The 5,124-nt window shown below is 50.4% G+C and overlaps 1 protein-coding gene across 1 annotated transcript in view; it reads left to right on the plus strand.

Annotated features, from left to right (window-relative positions):
* Positions 1-5,124, plus strand: part of LOC103260363 (prostaglandin E2 receptor EP3 subtype-like) — a 42,087-nt gene that overhangs the window by 29,961 nt on the left and 7,002 nt on the right. The gene's annotated exons all lie outside the window — the stretch shown is intronic.

The following is a 5,124-nucleotide window of genomic DNA, read 5'->3' on the forward strand; positions in this document are numbered from 1 at the left end:
TCCGCCGGGGCGGCTCCCAGCGCTTCGCGGAGAAAGTGGGGCCTGACTCGCCCTCGAGGGGCGGTCGGTCTGCGCCCACGTCGAAAAGAACGCGAGCCCAGCCGGGCTCGGCGGCTCCGCCCGCCACCCCGCGCCGTCGGGAGGCTGAGGTGAGCGGGTGGCCTGGGCCCGCGGCTTCGAGGCCCGCCTGGGCGGCGGGGCCTGGCCTCCACAATCAATCAAAAAAAGATCGGGCGGGCGTGGGAGCGCGCGCCTGTGATTCCGGCTACGGGAAGGCCGAGGCGCAAGGATGGCCGGAGCCCGGCGGGTCGCGGCTGCGGGGGCCGGCAGCGGGCGCTGCCCTCCAGTCTGGGCGCCAGCGTGAGACTCCGACTCAAAAACAAACGAACGAACAGAGAACGGGAGCCCGGTGGGAATGAGGGAGACTTGGGGCCATGTGGACGCCCGGGGGGGCCACGGTGATCCCCGGGGAGGGGTCGCTCCAGGGGGACGGCCTCCCCAGCTCCTCCGCAGAGGGGATTGCCCTCGCCGGCTGGGCTCTTTGAGACGCCCGAACACGCCCCACTTAGGCGAGCGTAAGCAGGAGGAGGTTTCTTAGGACGCAGCACAGCGGGGCGCCTGGGAGTCCCAGGCTGGCCTTGGAGGGTCGGTCCGGCTGCGAGAGAAGCGCCCATCCGTCCACGGAAGTAGTGGGAGTTTTATGCCCGTGCTCCCGCCCTGTCAGACCTCGTGTCTTCCACTTGTCATCGCGGTTCTGCTGTCAACTGCCCGTGCTTTCTCCATATTGTCAATACAAGTTCATCACGCCATAATCTGCTTCCTCGCGGCTCTGGTCCTGAGACTCTCTCCCTCATTTTCACGACACTACCAAGTTCGGCTTGTCAAGAGAGGAAACATTTTTTCTTTCATTTATTCATTTATTCAGCTCATCATTCCTTGACCGGCAAAGTCATAGGTCAGTGTCTAACCTGTGGCTTGGGTCTGCAGACCCTGTCCAATCAGATATGCCCGGGCTGTACAGAATCTTTGTGCAAGACATGGTGGCCCGAGCCTGCCCCTATGACCGGGGTTGGGAGTCCCCAGATATCCCTTACAGAGGCCTGTAGGCAAGGACTGGCCAGTCCCATGTAGCTGGATAGTGGCAGCTAACTCTTACTGAGTGCTGGCTTTGCCTTGCTGCCTCAGGCTCTGTTCTAAGCACTTCACTTTCACTAAACCCTTTAATCCTACCAACATTCTTATGAGAGTGGCTGCAACCATTATCCTCCCTTCACCAAGGAGGAAACTCTGCCCCATAAGGCTCAAGTGACTTGCTCGATGTCACACAAGCAGCTCCTACGGGTGAAACAGACAGTTTGTTCAAGAGGCCACCATCTTCTATGCCATGTGACCGGTGCCGGGTTTTGCAAGGGATGGGTTACAGCAGGGCCTAGAGGCAGAAAAACCACCTTCTCGGGAGGCTGCGTTGACCCAGTGCAAGGATAATCTAGGACGAACAGCGAGAAATGCGGACTGGGTGGGAAAGAAGGGGTGGCTCGGGCACACCAACTACAAGAATCTCTAAGACCTAGTGCCACGCTGAAATGCAGGTCTCACAACACACGTTCAAATGAAACAGTGTGTGTGTTCTCATAGTGAAACACAATTAGTTGGAAAAGAAATGGAAACCTTCTTAGCAGTGGAGTAATGACTAACTTGCTCTTTGGAAATACGGTATCTAAGAGTTTTACCAAGTGCCGTGGAAGAAGCTGTGATATTCTTCCTTAGAGAGAAGCGTTGCACAGTCCAAATGTCTCTTCTTCTGGATACCCCAAACAGAAGTCTGCGTAGACTTGTTAGGGTGTTTAGAAATATCCACTTTTCATGTCTGGAAGGTGGGTCAGAACTTTGAAGGAAACACTTTTTTCTGTCTTACTTTGTAGCATGAAATAAGGAACTTTTCTGGGTAGAGGTGCACCCTTGGTGTTGACATTCAGGTTTCTCAGAGTCCCGTGGGGAGCCAGATATGAGAGCAGAGGTGTCAGGCTGTGTACTCAGTGTGGTCGGGGTGTGGACCGCATTCCCTGGGAACCTGAGGCTGGGGCAACTGTTTCTGCCTGGGAAGTCTGGGAGGCTCCTCGCACGAAAGACTGTGACATGTTTGATCCAACTTCCTTGCCTTAGGTTTTTGACTGTCGATTGTCAGTTTGTAATCCCCCCAAATTGTGTCAAAGCCTTAGCCTTATTTGAGCCAGGCAGGAGTTCTGTCTCTCCAGCTGCCATCCAACCCGGTCCAGTCTTAGACCCAAAGCCAAGCATCCACGACAGCCAGCTGCATCTCTCTCCCCGGCCTCCTGCACCTTCAACCCGCTGTCTTTGTTCGGGCTCCTTCTTCTCCCTCCCCGTTCTGCTTTTCATGCCCTATACCTCCTTATGAAGCCCCCGGATGACTTTTATATTTCCCCTTTCTCTGAACTCCTAAGGCTTCTACAGTCTGTACTCTTGTGAGGAAAGCAGTGTAACTGTATTTAAGGTCTCTTCTCTTTAGAATATGTTTGAATGTTTTGGAAGGAGAAACAGCACAGAACCCCCTTTGAAAGGCCAAGACTCAAGCAGAATTGCTGGAGGTCACAAAGCCTCGTGTCACCTTTTTGGCCCCGGAGGCTGTCAGAACCCCGAAAGATGAAGCTCCTTGGAGAAGATTGTAAACATCAGAGCTGCATTAGAAGTGTTGCTCAGAATCTCCTGGAGGGCTGTGAGAGTGGTCATTAGAAAGGAGAGGCCCTGGCCCACCCTCGGTGTTCCTCTGGGCCGTTTGAACTCAAAAGAGAGATAAGGATGGGAGGAAGGAAACTTTGGGGAGTAAGAAGGGAAACCGGTTTTTCTTGTTAGTGGGATACAGCGGGGGGCCCCAGTAGAAATGACAGCCCACTCCCAAAAGACCCGCAAGCACACAGTGACAGCAAGTAATGTGCCCGTTGTGCCCGTTTCCTTAGACTTGGCTGAGGTCACGATATCTTTCTTTAACCCCAGAGAGAGTAATTCGCTGATACACACACACACACACACACACACACACACACACACTCTCTCTCTCTCTCTCTCTCTCTCTCTCTCTCTCTGTCTTTTTTTCCCAGAAAGTGATCTTTTCACAGTTAAAACCAGGCACCAAAGGCCTAGTTTCTGGTTCTGGTTCTAGGTCTAGACTTGAGCAAGCCACTTCAGCTTTGCTATAGAAATAATAGCTACCCACTTATAGACACTGTACACAAAGGGACCTAAAAATTGTCCATACAGACACCATATAGTAACTAAGCTGCCTTGTGGCCAATGCTGGTCTTGCCACTGAGGGTGCATCAACAAACAGAAACATACAAGTCTCTGCCTGTGGAGCTCATTGGTTAGTGCACTTGTCCAAGTCACATATTTCAGTTTTTCACCCTGCTCAGTTAGTCACACCTTTCTTTCTCTGTGAAACAAGCATTTGCAGAATAACTTATGATGTAGGATCTCTACAAGTGGATTACATCTCCAAATCTATTTTTGGGCCTGGTGACAGAACAGAAATAGGAAACCTGATTGCAGATAAGACCTGGCTGCAAACTAGCTTCGTGACTTAAAAACTCGGCCTCATATCCTCATCTGTAAATGAGAGTTGGATTACACCATCTCCAAGGTTCCTCTGGCTTTAAAATGCACAGTTGTGTTTGTTCCCAGAGGGCTCACCTCCCTCCTGGTGGCAGCTAGCCTGATGCCTAAGAGAATGTGCCAGCAGTCAGGATGTGTCCTGCAAAGTCCAACAAATTAAATGATGACAAACATTGCCATGCTATGTTATGGAATATGATTGCTTTCCACATTCTACTATTTCTTGTTATTTTAATTGTTTCCCCACTAGAGTACACATTCCTTCAAGGTAGGAGTCAAGACATGCTTTATACATATTATTGTCGAAACCGAAAAAGACTCATTTGATATCAGAAGTCTCAATTTGCACTTCAACATTCTAGAATTATCAGTATTTCCCCCCCCTTGAGTAGGTCAAATTCTTCCTCTGCTACCTTATGTGTTTTACTTACTAATTTGACCAATTAGCTCCATATTTTATAAATCTTGAAAATATAAAATTTAGTTCAGCCTCATCAGAATGGTTTGTTTATTCCGGGTTAATGAATTTTCATTAGACTTGCATAAAAAGAAAGAGACAGGTTTGTAAATATTAGTGCTTACTATGCAGCACAGGTATGTCTGGCCTGAGTACCATCATACCAAAGATGAGAGCAAGTGCCAAAGTCTTTAAGAGACGAGCTTTATAAGCAGAGGGAGGAAAGTCAAACATAGGGCTTGGAGGTGAGGAGGCAGGAGAGTGTGGCTGGAATGTGTGTGGTTAGGATGCTTGCTCTGGAACTAGACGAACGGCCGTGTTTAGATTCAAACTCTGCCACTTACCTGGGGTGGCCCTGGGCAAGTTGCTTGACCCATCCGTGCCTCCATTTCCTTGTCGGTCACGTGGAAATGGCAGTGAGACTGACTACAAAAAATTGAGTGGGTTCACAGTAGTGAAGTGTTGAGAATAGTGCCTGACACAGGGAAAGTGCTTTGTAATTGTGGTCGACTGCTAAGGAAGAGGCTGCAGGAAGAGGAAAGGGGAGCCAGAATCTGCGTGTCCTTTAGAGCGCCGGGCTGTGAAGGGAGAAGTGACTGCATCAGGCTGCACTTGGAAGTCAGCAGTCAAGCACAGGCATGTGTGTGTGTGTGTGTGTGTGTTTTGTTTCCCAAGATAAGGGAAACCTCCCCATGGGTTCGAGACCAGCCTGGGCAACTTGGCGAGACCTCATCTCCACAATAAATCAAAAAATTAGCTGGTCGTGGTAGCATGCCTGCAGTTCTGGCTACTTGTAAGGCTTTGGTGACTAGATTGCCTGATCCCATTGGCTCAGTGCTGGGGTGGCCGTGAGTGTGCCAATTGACTCCAGCCGCTTCGACGAATTGTTACTCCCCCTCGGTGAGTGAACTGTGGTATTTGTATAGGATCTTCCATCATTCGATGATTGAAGAGTGTGACAAGACAGGTGTCCACTGTGTGTGCTGGCTGAGTGACCTCCAATGGTGAGAGAGAAAGAGATGCAAATGCTGAGAGGTGGA

Source organism: Carlito syrichta, unplaced genomic scaffold, assembly GCF_000164805.1.
Source record: "Carlito syrichta isolate Samal-C Ts95f unplaced genomic scaffold, Tarsius_syrichta-2.0.1 Scaffold89315, whole genome shotgun sequence".
Lineage (NCBI taxonomy): Eukaryota > Metazoa > Chordata > Mammalia > Primates > Tarsiidae > Carlito > Carlito syrichta.